Here is a 17,485-nt window from a genome sequence, read left to right as displayed (position 1 = left end):
GAAAATGGTACATGAAAAGGATCATTTTGCCATTTGAGATCAAAATAGATTTCCTCTGGATTTTTGCTGCTCATCAACACCAGAAATCCATGATGTTAAATACTCATGCATACAATTATTTTTTGTTTTATGGTTGTAATTAATTTAGAGGGATTTGCAGATTTTTATTTCGCTTTGACGTTGTTGTCCTTTTTCAGTTGATCAGTGGGAAAAACCTAATTTAATCAATTTTGATTTCAAATTGTAATGCAATACATTGTGGAAAAGCCTTAGACCTTTAATTCACTAAGGTCTGCACCATTACAAATCATCTAGTCCCAGAGTGCTTCCAGAAACATGTCTGTCCTTTTAGAAACTGTACAACTGGCTTCTGATCAGCATACAGTGGTTCTCAAAAGTATTTACCCCCTTTGAGTGTATATTAACACTGATATGATCAGTATGGGTTTTTTGACCAGGAAGATGTCTAGAACACACTTTAACAGAAAACATAGAGCACTGAGCCTCAAAGAACCTGCTAACATTTGAAGCCTCAAGCGTTGTATATGTGGGTGTAAGTCACTGTTATTAGTAGTCGTTTTAAAGATGCCCAATTCGAGGCCTCTGGTGGTAAATAAGGCCTGAGGCTGTAGTCACTTCAGCCTATAGGAGGTCTGTCACTGACGACACATCTTGTTGGGTTATGTAACTAAGTGTTAACTGGATATGAAGGGGTGCACTAGCAGCAGTGTACAGACAATCTGCGGCATTTCAGTGTTGTGTAATTTGTATCAGGGGACCTAATGTGTGCCAGGGAAACATTCCCCATGCCATTACACCACCTCTGCCAGCGTGTAACGCCCAAACCCTGCCTGCCGTCAGTGTGATAACAGCCGAGCTGCGACTCGTTGGACCAGGGTAGGTTTTATTATCCTTAATTGTCCAGCGTTGGGTGATTGTGCCCACAGGAGACGCTTGTTTGTAGCTGATAGGGGTGGATCCTGTGGTGTTCTGCTGCAGTAACCCGTTCGTGACAAAGAGCGTTGCGCGTTCTGAGATGCCGTTCTGCACAGCACTGTTGTAATGAACCATTATTATCAGAACTGCCTGTCTGTGGCCTGTTAACCTGCATGATTCTTGTCAGACTCCTACTTCTCTTCAACAAGCTGTATTCACCCACAGGACGTGCTGGCCGGGTGTTTTTGGTCTGTCACGAGATTCTCTGTGAGCCCTAGACACTGTTGTGCGTGAGGAGCCTGCCTGGCACCGACATTTATGCCGCGCTCAGTTATCTCGGTTACTCGTTCGATCAATCGAACAGGCACTGAATCCCTCGGTGGCTGTCTTCATGACCTGTGGAACCAGCAATAACCACCATGACCCACAGTGTAGGAGGGAGTTCTCACCAACGGGCTTTTCCGCCTAATAAACTGGCCTTGGAGCGTGTGACCGTTGTCCTGTCACGGTATACCTTTATCCATTTTCCATGTCATCGTCTCCATTACCACACCCACCAGAGTTGCACGTTTATGCTTTTTTTTTTCTTCTCCCGCTCGTTTCTGACCTTGTTTCCTGGTCTCCCCCTCCTGTACTCCTCTCTTATTTTGTAACCTCCCATATTTCAGCCTCTGTCTTCCCTTTCTCCACCTTAATTATTTTCTCCCAATCCGTCTCTCATTCACAGCCTGTGACCCACTTGGTTTTTCTCTGTGGAAAGTGAGGGGTTAACTTGATGCCAAGTGGAACAGCCTTTCCATAATGAGGACAGGCAGAGCAGAGAGCGGGGGAGAGGCAAACTGTGCTGAGAAAGACTGGATCCCTTGAGGTGTTGCACCAACTTCTGAATGGTCCTACAACGCTTGGCGTCAGTGCTCGTACGCACTGACAACCACACGTAGATCATACGGGCACAAAAGGTGATGTGGATTGCTATTAAATGGCACCAAGGTAGCGGGGGGGGGGTTCGATCACTGTAATCCGCCGCCCTTCATCCGCTCCGCCTGAACACAGCCTGACGAAATCGCAGCTGTCGGCGCGAAATGCGTCAGCCGTCCTTAACCGTGGTGACCTACCTCTGTGTCAGTTATTCAGAAACACCTACCCTCCTCACCCACTCTTTCTCTTACTCTTCTGAACATCACAATTCCATTTAAGTACATGCAAGTTGTTGCTCTTCGTGTGGAACTTCCTCTGGTGACTCCAGGCTGCCGGGGGGTCACGGAGTAGGCTAGCGCAGACCCGGGGCGTAGTGTGGGCGCGGCGTTAGGGATGGCTGACTGACTGACTGGACTGGGTTTTTGAGTAGAGGACTGTACGGAGCACAGTTCAACCAGCCTGCCGTTGAAGCGGAAAGAAGAGAACACCCCATTTGTAACTCTGAGAAACGTGTTCAGCCGGAGAGAGCAGGGCAGACCGAGAAAAGAGATGGATTTAGAGAGCCAGGGAAAGATGGAGGAGATGAGAGACTGGGGCCGGAGAGAGGGGAAGCAGATGGGTGTGGAGAGGCTTAGAAGGATGTAGTGCCGCTAGACATTATTTCCCAGGTGACAAGAGGCTGAAGCTCTAAATGACTGTCCGTTGCTGGGGGTGTCAGTGCATTAGTGTGAATTATGGCAGGGGCTAAAGCAAACATGTAGGAGAGAAAAGACCGAATACGTATGTCAACTCCGCGACTATCATTATTACGGCTTCTTCCTCCTGCAAGTAGTTTTAAGCCAGTCTGCTTGCTCTCAATTCAGCTTACCACACAAGGTCTCTCAAGGATAGACAAATGCAGTCACCCAGTCACACTCGGGAGAAGCTAATAATTCAACGTTAGTACCACATAAAGACACATCTACGCAATATCAGTATAACAATTATACAATTAAACAATTAAAAATGACATTTACATTTACAAGGGTAGTTAGATCACCTGACCTGAAGGATCACACTTTGGGGGATTACATTTTTCTTGGCCCTTATTGTTTTCACAGGATCACTACAGTTTAGTAACATGTTAATATACCATGTTAATACATTTCTCGTATTATATTTCAGCCAGGTAGATGCAATGAGATGGTCTGCGTAGATGGTCTGCGTAGATGGTCTGCGTAGATGGTCTGTGTAGAGGGGATTGACGGGCACTCACATCACGGCTAGGCAGGGGATTGCCTTGGAATTGATTTGTTTATTTGGATTCCAATTAGCTCCTGTCTAGCTAGGCAGCAGCTCATCTTCCCGGGAACCAGGAGGATTAGGTAGGACCTAATGTTCATGCTTAATCATTGATATTTATTGAAGTGCTGACAAATTCCCCTGAAGGCTGCCGTGGCTGAGCCATGGAGGTGGTGTGTCAGCTATCACAGCCCCCTAGTAACTTTGGCATGCCTCACTCAACCATGATTGGCACAATGGAAGCCAATTCTACTTGCCGTTCATTTCAACTTGTCAGTTAGAATGCTCCCCCTTCTACACACACACATGCACACACGCACACGCACACACACACACACACACACTCACAGTCTCTCTTTCCCCCACAGTCTCTCTGTATGATAATCAGCATTGCTGCATTGGTTCCCTTCATCCTCTTATACACATCCCTTTCATTCTTTATTCATATTTCAATATGTAGCGTGTGCGTGTGTGTGTGTGTTGCATGGCATCAGCCCAGTCTGTTTGTTCAGGGGGATAATTTGATTATGAAAATAATGGTGGACTTGATGAAAACGATTGGATCATTTAGTTCAATCTATTTATTTCATTTGTGTCACCGCGATACTGCGTGGCACGTTCATGTGACAGTGTAATGGATATCTATCCCTGTGAAGTCTGGTGTTGGGTGGTTCCTCTGTCTGGGTACTGTAGTGTCTTCAGCTCTGTAGGGGAAATCTTCTCCCAGCTAATACTCCAGAACTCCTCAAAACATCAAAGAGAGGGAAGGAGAGTGAGAGACAGAGGATATGAGATGAGGGAAGAGAGGAGGAGAGTGGTATGCCCTGTATCTCGGCGCTGATGGAGGCGAGAGAGAGAGTGAGAGAGAGAGAGAGAGATAGAGAGAGCAAGAACAGGAAAAGAGAAGGGGGAGGGGCAAGAGCGCTAGAGATTGAGAAAGAGTCACGCAGGTATGGGAGGGGGATAAAGGAAAAGAAACCAACCAACCAGCTGAAAGAGAGAGAGATCAGGGCTGTTTGAACGTGCTACAGGGGAAGAGAGAAGGAGAGCGAGACTGTCAGGACGGAGGAAACACAAGTGTTACCAGTTTGCTGCGCTGCCTGGCGCTAGAAAACCCACTGGCCGTGGAGAATATGCATCGCCCTCCAGCGCACAGACACACCGGACAACACGTCAAATGTGATTTCCAAAGGCCTCGGCATCAGCGGTGATCTCTCCCTTTTCATCAGTTCTTTTTTTTCCTTCTTTCTTTTTTTAGCTGCCCACTCTCTTGGTTTTTGCTTTTCGGCGTGCACTCCTGTCAGCGGCTGGGACACCCCTGCCCTCGCTGCATCCCTCGTGTCACTCTCCGTCTCCTGAGGAGGGATCTATAAGCCGTCTGTCAGAAGAAGAACAGTAAGTGATGTGGTTTCTCTGCACCCGAGCCAGAGAGGGGGTTAGGTGCATGGGGGGGCTTATTGCCAGGCAAGCAGATGAGGAGCGTCTCCGGGAGGCAGCTATGTAATCTAACAGAGCGACTCGATGGGGGAGGGTTGTGCGTTCAAGTTGTTACATTGTGTGCAATGGGTCTAATTCCTTGTCAGGTGGACGGAAGGAGAGTAATATAAATACCGTGACTGTAGAGGAGGACCGCGGGGATAAAACTGACAGCAAAATGAAGTAAGAAAGCAATCAAGAGCTGGTGAACGGCCAGAATACATAGGAGCGAGAGTTGGGTCAGCGTTTACATTTTTGCAGCAGATTACTCTCTGATGGCAGTACCCTAGACAAGAAAAAGAGATAGAATAAGAAAGTGGGACTGAATACACTAAGATCACAGAGCAGCAGAGAACTACTGAATTAGCGAAAGGTCATTCATTGCTGTGCGATAGCCGATTTTCGGTAGAGAATCCTACTGGAAGTGGTGTTCAATACAAGGCATAAAGGATGCATTATTTTAAGGGTAGTGCCTATAACATTCTGCCACAGTCTGATACACACCCACCCACATACGTTGGCATGCCGCCTACTGAGGGCTGTTGCAGGGATGGTGATGGACTTGTGAACAGTCAGGGCAGCTCATGGACGTGATCAGTGCTCACACGGGAAGGCTAACTACCGTTTGAAAGGAAGCACACAGTCTATCTCTACCTGGGTGGAATCACCACGCATGACCTGGCACAAAGACGGACACCTACACAGCGCCGTAGCGCTGCCTGGAGTTGCGGCTGGTGGGGGGTTAAACATCATCGGCAGGGATTTCCTTGACTCATGTCACACTGGCGCCTCCCTCAGGAGGGTCGGGCACTTGCAAAACAGCTGAGGTGGTCAGTCTCGCGAGCGCGTCCCCACTGATCTGCATGATATCCTGGTTGGAGTGAAAAGTGTGCGTGGAACAGGAATTGCTAGGTGCCTAGGAAGAAGCGCAGAAAATACGTTTAGCAATACAAAAGAAAAAGATCACTGATTTTACATTTGGGAAAACAGTATTAGGTTCTCTCTCTCTCAAAGTTGCACCTTTTAAACTGAAAGCAACAAGATGTGACATTTATTACCAAAACAGAGGGCCACTTTTGGGATCTGAGGAAAAAATCTTTAGAAGTCATTGTCACACCGATCACTTGGCCAGTACATACACACACACACACACACACAAACACACACACACACACACACACACACACACACACACAAACACATCCCCAACCAACACCATTGAGCTCACAGTTGCCTGAAGGAGCATCAATGAGATGCTACAGTGCAACGAGATAAGGCAACCCTGTCAGACATCCACCTGTCCTCCCTAGGGACCACTGAGCCAATTTGCACCAGCATATAATAACCGTAACCCTAGTTACTCTTTCATTTCAATGGAGATTGCAGGGGCTATTGTCAAACAGAAGTGGCCAATGGATTGATGCAAAAACATGACATTCTGTCAGGCTAAGACTTTTATTATTGTTATACTGTATTTCTCCTGTTTTTACTTCAGATTATGAGGTACATCTTAGCTTCTTTTTAAGTACTGTAGCCAAGCCAAAATCGGAACATTGAAATTAAGTATGACTGAGAACACAATCTGGGGAGATATTAGGTATAATGTGCTTACTCAGGGACAGAAGGACATATATTTTTAATGCGTGAAACTGGCTTGTGATTATTCACAATTCCTTTGTTTGAAATGTGAAGAATGATTTTTTCTCTAAACTGATAGTTTTCCAAGTCAAATTACCTTACAATACTATGTCCAAGTCCTGGCTGCAGCTTACCAACAGAGCACAGTGTTTCCTCCTCACCAGTTGACACCATAACGGCCAGGGTGAATGGCGAACAGAGCTGTTTTGTCTCAATGCACTCTATGACTCCTTTTTGGTAGGACATGTCTCGATCTTCAGTTCTCTGGAACCTGCTGTGGAGTTAAAGAGGAAAGGCCATTGTTTCCAATTGGAGTAAAATGGGCTAGAATCTGGGGATCTGTTCCATCAGATTTATTAACTGACAAGGTATATGCCTCCATCAGCTTTATTAACTGACAAGGTATATTCCTCCATCAGCTTTATTAACTGACAAGGTATATTCCTCCATCCGCTTTATTAACTGACAAGTTATATGCCTCCATCAGCCTTATTAACTGACAAGGTATATTCCTCCATCAGCTTTATTAACTGACAAGGTATATTCCTCCATCCGCTTTATTAACTGACAAGTTATATGCCTCCATCAGCCTTATTAACTGACAAGGTATATGCCTCCATCAGCTTCATTAACTGACAAGGTATATTCCTCCATCAGCTTCATTAACTGACAAGGTATATTCCTCCATCAGCTTCATTAACTGACAAGGTATATTCCTCCACACCCTACACTACCTTGATGTCACATTTTAGTCATTTAGAATACTGTCCAAGATAACTACCTGAGACAACCTCACAACCGTAACACTAAGTACACATTACTTAATAAAGTAACTTTTAACAAACTCAGTGCTGTAAGAAAAAACACAAGTGTATGTTATATAGAATAAAGCCTATATGCGTATGTACCCAACACTATACCACTGAATCTCCAGTTCTTCATGTAATCATACATTTAGATACACATAAGTACACAAGTGAACTAACAAGCTTACATTATTTCAAATATAGTTTCATTTAAATACATTTCCACACATGCCTGCATGTACCCATAGCAACCTACTCTACAAACACACATACTAACACACACACACACACACACACTCAGAGCCTTGTATTTCTACCCTGGTGTGGACTAGAAAACAAGAAGTCCATGTTCTTTAAACATAGTCCTAACCTTACCCACAATGCCTAAACATAAGAAAGCCCAGTTCTAACATCACCCTATGGTCAAGCTTGACCCTTAACCAATTATGCCTGAATCCTAAAGTAACCTGAATTCTAACCTTGTGCACAACTATATGTTTTACCCTAAATCTAACCTGTTAATCCAATTTTCTGTAGTAGGTACCTGCCAAAAAACCTTGTGTGGAATAATTATTTAGGTTTTACTATCGTTCTGGGAACATCAGGTCCCCACATGTAAATATACTGTAGGCGTGGATCACACAAACACCCACCCACCCACACACACACACACACACACACACACACACTAACAGGTGGTTTAGCTTGTCCATGTGAGAATAGGTTTTAGATCAGAACAAGGTGATGCACTGAGTGGTGAGTATGTCTTTATCGCTGTCCTTGCTCATATCAGCCATTGGGCTGAACGCTGGTCACTGCCCACAGAGATGGAATTGATAGGTGGTGGGACTTGATGACGCACAGGGAGGCTGGGTGGGTGGATGTGTGTGTGGGGAGGGTGGGGGGTGGAGAAAGGAGGGGTGTAATTAACAAAGCAGAAGAGAAAGTTATACTATTGATGAAACTATTGATGAATCATAGTGCACACACACACACGCATACATTAGCTGTGAATATGTGGGTGGTGAGAGGGAGGGACGAGAGGGAGGAATGAGAGGGAGGGATGAGAGGACGACAGGGTGGCTAGTAAGACAGAGGCACACAAGGGAGTATCTAAAATTAGCCGTAGTGGCAGAAAAGATTGACCAATCGCAAAACTGGAACAGAAACAGACATTCCTTTGCCCAACATGAAGAAACCCCTCCACTGCCCTTCATCCTCCTTTGCCCTGCTTGAAGAACCCCTCCACTACTCTTCATCCTCCTGTGTCCTGCATGAAGAAACCCCTCCACTGCCCTTCATCCTCCTTTGCCCTGCATGAAGAACCCCTCCACTACTCTTCATCCTCCTGTGTCCTGCATGAAGAAACCCCTCCACTGCCCTTCATCCTCCTTTGCCCTGCATGAAGAAACCCCTCCACTGCTCTTCATCCTCCTTTTCCCAGCATGAAGAAACCCCTCCACTGCCTTTCTTCCTCCTTTGCCCAGCATGAAGAAACCCCTCCACTGCCCTTCATCCTCCTTTTCCCAGCATGAAGAAACCCCTCCACTGTCCTTCTTCCTCCTTTGCCCAGCATGGAGAAACCCCTCCACTGCACGTCTTCCTCCCCACTCCTCCACCACTGCAAGGCTGTATTTTGGTACTGAGACCGGTATTCGCGCCTTGTCCTGATGATTGTGTCAGCGCGTGGGCATCCTGTCATGACAATGTCTTTGTACCTCAAGTGGCCCTCTCATGTCAATACGCTAAGCTGAAATACTCTTATCATGCAGGATTGTGCTCACCACCTACGCACCACACCACCACTTAGTGCTCGATGGATCAGAAACACAGCATCAACCACTCACGTTGATAGGCAGGCAAACAGATTGCAATTTCACATCATGACTGGCAACGACTCATTGACCGTCAAACTAACAACATTGTTTTTATATTTGAGTCAGAGCGTCATGCAGTGGCTGCATTCATCTTCTGGTAGCTGGGAAGGACAACAGCACAATGGCCAGGACTCTGCTGTCTTAGTTTCAAGTGGAAGATGGGGGCACCACTGCAGTGCCAAGTCAGAGAAGAGTTGTGATTGGCAGGAGCGGGAGCCAAGAGGAAGAGAGAGTGGGGCAGGGTTAGGGCAATTGTGAACCATGGCTTACGATTGGTCTAGTTAATGTTAGGAATCAAGGGATTGAATGAGCATTTCAAAAAAACACCATCAACATTCTAGTGGAGCAGACAAACGTAGTTGAAGAGAGAGAACTTTATTCAAAGAACACCTTTTTAAGTAGTTCCTCAAAGATCCATTTAAAGCAGGGGTTCTCAACTCCAAGTCTGGGGACCCAGACTAATGTGCAGAGCCCAAGATGCCCAGTCCTGAGTGGATCAAGAGTAGGATCTGATGGTTAACAGTGTAGAAGGCAGCATGTAGATCTAGGCGGATTATTTCAGCAGTGAGAGGGACAGTCTTAGTAGGGTGGAGAGCCACCGTGACACAATGACAGTGGTCTTGGATGAGTAACCCGAGCAGAATCCAGATTGGTAAGGGTCTAGTAAACCGTTCCTCTGAGGGTTAATGGGAGACTTGGAGAGTGAGCATGTTTTTTTTGGAAAGGAAAGACATCTCCAACACAAAATGTAATGATGTCATTTTGCGTTGGAGATGGGGTTGAGGGGGCAGTTTGACGAATGACCAGATATGACGAGTTGTAGGATTACACCCGGAGAGAGCAGGAAAAAATAGATGAATGTGTAGACAAGGTCTGTATGTGAGGGACTAGTGGACTGAGTAGGCTGTGTTTATGAGGTGTGGAATTCATACAGTTTGTTTTCGAAGTGGTTCTCAGAGAGGAAAGATGGAGCTGGAGGAGGTGGATTAAGAATAGAGGATATTATGGCAATGGGTTTCCTGGGGTTTGAGAAAGAAGCTTGAGAGTAGAAGGATGATAGGTCATTCAGATGTTTGCTTTTATCCATATCCTCTTGCCCTCAGTCCTCTTCTGTAAGCTGTCAGTAAATCACTTAGCCATGGAGCAGGATGGGAGGGCCGAGCTGACCAGGAAGAGAGGGGACGTCAAGTCATGAGATGCGTAGAGGGAGGAGAGTGAGGTTGGAAAGGCAGAAGGATTTAAGAGAGGGGTGAGATGACAGAATGGAGGAGGAAAGAGTAACAGGGGAGAATTCAAATTGCAACTTGACATGACCATCTGATTAGAGGCTAAAGGGGTAGGGTTGAAGAAGACAGAAAGAGAGGAGACAGAGTGGTGATCAGAGACTTGGAGGGGGATTGTAGTGAGATGAGTAAACAAAGGGTACATAGCGAAGATAAGGTCAAGAACATTGCCTGCCATGTGGGGGGGGTTGGGACTGGGAAATGGTGAGATCAAAAGTGGAAAGCTGAGGAAAGAAAGAGGTGAAAAATGAGTAATACAATGTAGCCAGGGCAATAAAACCAGCCTCACGTTACTGCTTCTTGTGGACAGCATCATGCATCATGTCCTTTAGGACCTGCAGTGTCCTGATGGCCAGCTCTGAAGCCTGACTGCACCAGAGAGAGCTTACAGTGGGGCTGACAAATGTTTTAGTTGGTTTGTCAGACATTCAAGCTCTCCATTATGTTGGCTTTGTCAGAATGTTATCACCTTTTGTGCTTTAGGCAGCTGAGACTTGGTATTTAATTTTCCATGGACTTCATAGTGTCCCAGACCATTTAAGGGGTTAAAGCCAAAGACAGACATTTTTGTTTGTAATAAGGTATCTTTGGTTTTCTAATTGACTGATTGAGCTAGGGTTCCTAGTTACCCTAAAACTGTTTCCTACCTATTCTCTGTATTCATATATAGTGTATATTGTAATGGCTCTTTAATGAAACAGATTTATGTATTACAGCTTATCTTGGCCCACTGACTAAGTCCCTCAGTGAGAGATCATCTAACATTGAATGGTGAAAAAATTATTTTGTTCTTCTAATAGCACTATTTTCTGTGCAAATATATAAATGATGTAGCGTACAGGCCTTGGAGTGCAGTCCTGTCACTGTTACATTTTGTTATTCACTCATAATCAGACAACTGATGCATTTTATTTGGCATTATAATAAAAACATGTTTGATGTACATGCTTGTCATTGCGAACATACTTTCGTCTCATACTTCTTTCTAATTTTATATGACTAACTGCATCATATCCAAAAACCTTCAAACTAGTCAATTTCCACTTACTTCGTTCAAAAACAAATATGATCATTGCACCTGCATAGTACCTTTCCAGCTGTGTGCGGATATTTATCTATTGATTTTCCCTTGAAAACAGGCCATTCCAGCTGGTTGTAAACGTGGGAATTTTGAGCCAAAATGGGTCTCCTAAAATTGTGTGCTATGTCATTTATGTTACGATGTGATGTCATCGCTTTCGAAATTCTGAGCAAAACTGAGATAGGATCATCATCATCATCTTCCGCTTATCCGGGGCCGGGTCGCGGGGGCAGCAGTCTAAGCAGAGATGCCCAGACTTCCTTCTCCCTAGACACTTCCTCCAGCTCTTCTGGGGGGACACCGAGGCGTTTCCAGGCCAGCCGGGAGACATAGTCCCTCCAGCGTGTCCTAGGTCTTCCCCAGGGTCTCCTCCTGGTGGGACGGGCCCGGAACACCTTCCCAGGAAGGCGTTCCTGAGGCATCCGAAACAGATGCCCAAGCCACCTCAGCTGACCCCTCTCGATGTGGATGAGCAGCGGCTCTACTCTGAGCTCCTCCCGGGTGACCGAGCTTCTCACCCTATCTCTAAGGGATCGCCCAGCCACCCTGCGGGGAAAGCTCATTTCGGGCGCCTGTATCCAGGATCTTGTCCTTTCGGTCATGACCCAAAGCTCATGACCATAGGTGAGAGTAGGAACGTAGATTGACCGGTAAATCGAGAGCTTCCCCTTGCGGCTCAGCTCTTTCTTCACCATGACAGACCGATACATCGACTGAATTACTGCAGAAGTTGCACCGATCCGTCTGTCAATCTCCCGTTCCATCCTTCCCTCACTCGTGAACAAGACCCCTAGATACTTAAACTCCTCCACTTGAGGCAGGCACTCCCCACCAACCTGAATTGGGCAAGCCACCCTTTTCCGATTGGAGGTACTTATTCTCATCCCCACTGCTTCACACTTGGCTGCAAACCGTCCCAGTGCATGCTGAAGGTCCTGGTTTGAAGGGGCCAACACGACAACATCGAGCAGAGACGAAATCGTGTGGTCCCCAAACCTGACACCCTCCGGCCCCTGGCTGCGCCTAGAAATTCTGTCCATATAAATTACAAACAGAACCGGCGACAAAGGGCAGCCCTGCCAGAGTCCAACATGCACTGGGAACAAGTCTGACTTACTGCCGGCAATGCGGACCAAGCTCCTGCTTCGGTCGTACAGGGACCTGACAGCCTTTAGCAAAGGACCCAGGACCCCATATTCCCGAAGCACTCTCCACAGGATGCCGCGAGGGACACAGTCGAATGCCTTCTCCAAATCCACAAAACACATTGGTTGGGCAAACTCCCATGAACCCTCCAACACCCTGTAGAGGGTATAGAGCTGGTCCAGTGTTTTACAGCCCGGACGAAAACCACACTGTTCCTCCTGAATCCGAAGATCTACTATCGGCCGTATTCTCCTCTCCAGAACCCTGGCATAGACTTTCCTGGGGAGGCTGAGAAGTGTGATCCCCCTATAGTTGGAACACACCCTCTGGTCCCCCTTCTTAAAAAGAGGGACCACCACCCAGGTCTGCCATCCCAGAGGCACTGTCCCTGACCGCCACGCGATGTTGCAAAGGTGTGTCAACCAAGACAGCCCCACAACATCCAGAGACTTGAGGTACTCAGGGCAGATCTCATCCACCCCCGGTGCCTTGCCACCGAGGAGTTTCTTGACTACCTCTGTGACTTCAGCCCGGGTGATGGACGAGTCCACCTCTGAGCCCTCATCCTCTGCTTCCTCAATGGAAGACGTGACGGCGGGATTGAGGAGATCCTTGAAGTTCTCCTTCCACCGTCCGACGACATCCCCAGTTGAGGTCAACAGCTGCCCACCTCTACTGTAAACAGCGTTGGTAGGGCACTGTTTCCCTCGACGGTTTTTCCAGAATCTCTTCGAGGCCAGCCAATAGTCCTTTTCCATGGCCTCACCGAACTCCTCCCAGGCCCAAGTTTTTGCCTCCACAACCACCCGGGCTGCAGTCCGCTTGGCCTGCCGTTACCTGTCAGCTGCCTCAGGAGTCCCACAAGCCAACCAGGCCTGATAGGACTCCTTCTTCAGCTTGACGGCATCCCTTACATCCGGTGTCCACCACCAGGTTCGGGGATTGCCACCTCAACAGGCACCGGAGACCTTTCGGCCACAGCTCCAAGCGGCCACTTCGACAATGGCGGTGGAGAACATGGTCCACTTGGACTCAATATCTCCAGCCTCCCTCGGGATCCAGTCGTTGAAGTCCCCCAGTAGAACGATAGAGTCCCCAGTCGGAGCACTTTCCAGCACCCCTCCCAGAGACTCCAAGAAGGTCGGGTACTCTGCACTGCCGTTTGGCCCGTAGGCACAAACAACAGTGAGAGACCTATCCCCGACCCGTAAGCGCAGGGAAACAACCCTCTCGTTCACCGGGGTAAACTCCAACACATGGCGGCAGAGCTGGGGAGCTATAAGCCAACCCACACCATCCCGCCGCCTCTCACCATGGGCAACTCCAGAGTGGTGAAGAGTCCATCCTCTCTCAAGGAGTGTGGTTCCAGAGCCCAAGCCGTGCGTAGAGGTGATCCCGACTACCTCTAATCGGAACCTCTCAACCTCACGCACAATCTCAGGCTCCTTCCCCGCCAGTTAGGTGACGTTCCACGTCCCTAGAGCTAGTTTCCGTGTCCAGGGATCGGGTTGTCTAGGCCCCCGCCTTCGACTGCCGCCCTATCCTCTCTGCACCAACCCCTTATGATCCCTCCTGTGGGTGGTGAGCCCACGGGAAGGTGGCCCCACGTTGCTCCTTCGGGCTGAGCCCGGCCGGGCCCCATGGGGAAAGGCCCGGCCACCAGGCGCTCGCGTACGAGCCCCAACCCCAGGCCTGGCTCCAGGGTGGGGCCCAGGCTGTGCCATACCGGGCGACGTCACGGACCTCAACATTTTTCTCATCATTAAAAGGGTTTTGAACCACTCTTAGTCTGACCAGTCGCCTAGGACCTGTTTGCCTTGGGAGACCCTACCAGGGGCTTATAGCCCCAGACAACATAGCTCCTAGGGTCACTCCCTCCCACGTTAAGGTGGCAAGGTAGATAGGATAGTGATTTTAAATAAATAAGTTATGCACATAGAAACAACGTATTACACACCAGGCCCAAAATGGGAGGTTTAGTCCAGGAGTGTGTCTCTAAAAAAGGCACTTTACGTCAAGAACAAGGTATTTATCTCTTGTTTCAAAGGCATCTTGAAATGTAGGGTGCACGTGTTGTGATGACGTCGGGCACTGTAACTCCCCCGTTGCTGGACTAATTAACCGCTAACAATCAAAGAATATCAATGTGCTGCACGCACATCTTTGCTCTGGTCATACTGTAGCTTGGATCTGAAAAGAGCATTAACCCACTGGAAGGACAGACCGTTTGTCAGATGAATTCTATTCCGATTGGCTGGCTGTTGCTACAGTACAACAAAATCACAGACTCAATCTTGAATTGTATTTTTGAGTTTGTTGCACTGAAAATGGTCTGATTCAATCACATTTGGGGAAATAATTGATAGACTGCTCAGTGTGAACTAATAGGGAGAACACAGTGAAGTTGTGCATGTCTGAGCAGGCTGGCATTTCTTCTGAGCAACACAGCCCTTAGAAGTTCACAATGTTTATACATGAATTGACTTCCTGGTCAATGCTAAATGTCTCCCTTACCAATAATGTGAATTTTTCAGCAAAGCTCTCTTACCTTCTTTGTGAGATCAGGTGACATTGTGCAGAGTTAGGGAGTGTGTAGGATGTCCTTTATACAGAAGTTCTGTGAATTTTTCTAAGATAAATTTTTTTCTATTTAAAACCAATGATATTTCAGATACTTCCTGTCTTTTCTGTGGGAAATTGTTTGAGGCTGTATCATATCATTACAGCGATTCAATACAATGCAATGAACTGCCTTAAAATGAACATACAACCAGATTATCTCAGAAAAATATGTAAGCCGCTTTACACAAAACAGAAATACTTTGAGTTTGGCGACTATTAACACAAATTACTGGTTAGGGAACTTTTAAGAAGATATTGTATTTTGTCATTATTTTCTGTTCCTTTCTTTTCTACATTGTATTTATAATAAAAAAAAAACACAAAATCTAACTTCTATATGATTCTGTCTGTTTTCAGTATTATCTGTTCAATTACAAATATTTGCTACCTTTCCTTCATCTGTGTTCTTTTGTGCCCTCTCACCTTCTCACACACGGTAAGAGACTGGGGTGTGTTGCCCTCCTGCCTCTCTTTCCTGGTGTGTTTAAGTTCAGAGAGTGAGTGGAGGATTACTTCCTCTTCAATATTTGCTATGTTGCTCTGGGGGGATAGTTCATGACTCCAGATTTAGCCCACTCGTTTACTCTCTCTTTCTCTCTCGCTTCCTATCTTTTTCTCCTGCCCGCGGTAAACGACTGATCTGGGACATACGCATCCCTTGCGTTCTGTCCTACTTTAGTATCGTCCTTTCTTTTTCTCGTCCTTTTTCTCTCTTTCCTCCTGATTCCTATCTCTTCTCTGTCTGTGCTAATACCTCTTTCCATCTGTTGCTTCTGTCATGTCTTTTTCTCTGGTCCAATGGGGTGTTTACGATACTTCCATTTGAGAAGTCATTAAGAGACACAGTGGCGTTGCCCTGGTGTGAAAATGTCTGATGGCTGGAGGGCTGGATGCTTCAAGCTGTCATCACTGACACACGGGGAGTAGGACATACTGGAGCTGGATTTACTGTCAGACAATGGCTGCATGTTCAGAGAGAACATTGAATCTTGGATTTGCAAGATAGGAGGACATAAACGTAAATGAACCAGTACTACTGGCTGGTTAGTGATAAGGGTTCAGAAATAACCCATTGCTGTCTGTCTCATGCCACAGTGTGAGGTGACCTGGGGTGGATGTGCAGTGTTGTGTTGTTGCTTTGTGCTCTTGTAGGACAGGGGCCAGATAAACCAGCCACTTCTCTCGTTCTCTCTCTGTCTGTCGCTTTCCCTCTCTCTGTCTTTCACTCTCTGTCTGTCTCTCTGTCGTTGTGTTGCTTTCTGTCTCGCTGTCTCTATCTCTCTGTCTGTCTCTGTCTGTCTCTTTCTCTCTGTATGTCTGTCTGTATGTCTGTCTCCGTCTGTCTGTCAGTCTCTCACTGTCTGTGTCTGTCTGTATCTCTGTCTGTCTGTCTCTCTCTGTCTGTCTGTCTCTGTCTGTCTCTCTCTCTGTCTCTCTCTCTGTCCCCGTCTGTCTCACCTCCTGTCTGTCTGCCTGTCTGTCTCTGTCTGTCTGTCTCTCTGTCTCTGTCTCTCTCTCTCTGTGTTTGTCTGTCCCTGTCTGTCTCACCTCCTGTCTGTCTGCCTGTCTGTCTCTGTCTGTCTGTCTGAAGTCTTCACCCCACCCTTTCGCAGACCCACGTCTGGTGCATTACAATGATCCCATTCATAGCAATTAGAGGGAGGTGTTGGCAACAGTCACCATGCAGCAGGGATTGGCTGGGAGTTTATTAGTGCTAATTGTGCCATTGAGCGGAGAAGGGGTGAAGAGCAGGATGGGAGTTTTCCCAGCAGTCACAACTGCATCATCAAAGTGGATCTATTTATAGAATCAGATGCTTGGTAAGGAGCCGGCCCAGCCCGGACGTTGATCACAGGACCGGCGGCCCCCGTGGATCAGAACATGTGATTGGATGTGGCCTTGGTACTACCCCCAGCCATCATGTTGCTTTAGTTTTCTGTTTAAGGGTTTAATTTTTGGTTGTAATCATGAGATGTGTTGAAAGTCTGTGATTTCATTTGAATGAGGGCAACTTGATTGATCCTGTTTCATACAGCAATACGGTCCTGTGATTTTGGTGGACCTAGTTGGGACACTGTGTGTTGTCAGCGTTTTATAGCAGTGAACTTAAGTGTCAGCACAGCTTGTGGCCCTACAAGCAGCGTCTGCCTCTCCATTGTCCCACCTTATAATGGTGCCGTTCCCCTGCGGGACCACTGTGATTCCACCAGACCGTACATTCAGATAAGCATGTGACATTATCGTGTAGTTCATTTGGCCGTTACTGTAAATCCCATTGCTTCCCTGCTGCCTCGTAATCAGTGAACTTTTGTCCTTGACCAGGGCTGCCCGTGTCACTGTGTGTGGCTCTGGGTTAAGCACCAGTCATGGCAGTGGAGGGTTATGAAGTTTTTACAGCAATGCTATGTGCTGGCTGGATTG

General features: G+C 47.0%; 1 protein-coding gene across 4 annotated transcripts in view; it reads left to right on the top strand.

Annotated features, from left to right (window-relative positions):
* The first annotated feature begins 4,179 nt into the window (after nucleotides 1-4,179).
* The window catches only part of LOC105012999 (SH3 and multiple ankyrin repeat domains protein 1), a 73,833-nt gene continuing 60,527 nt past the window's right edge, over nucleotides 4,180-17,485 (top strand). For all 4 annotated transcript variants that reach the window (XM_034295297.1, XM_034295299.1, XM_034295298.1 and 1 more), the window contains exon 1: nucleotides 4,180-4,530. The gene's annotated coding sequence lies outside the window, so the exon portion shown is untranslated. The remainder of the gene's footprint in view (nucleotides 4,531-17,485) is intronic.

The sequence above is a fragment of the Esox lucius genome, chromosome 11 (assembly GCF_011004845.1).
Source record: "Esox lucius isolate fEsoLuc1 chromosome 11, fEsoLuc1.pri, whole genome shotgun sequence".
Classification (NCBI taxonomy): domain Eukaryota; kingdom Metazoa; phylum Chordata; class Actinopteri; order Esociformes; family Esocidae; genus Esox; species Esox lucius.
This window is presented reverse-complemented; position numbering and strand designations above follow the sequence as displayed.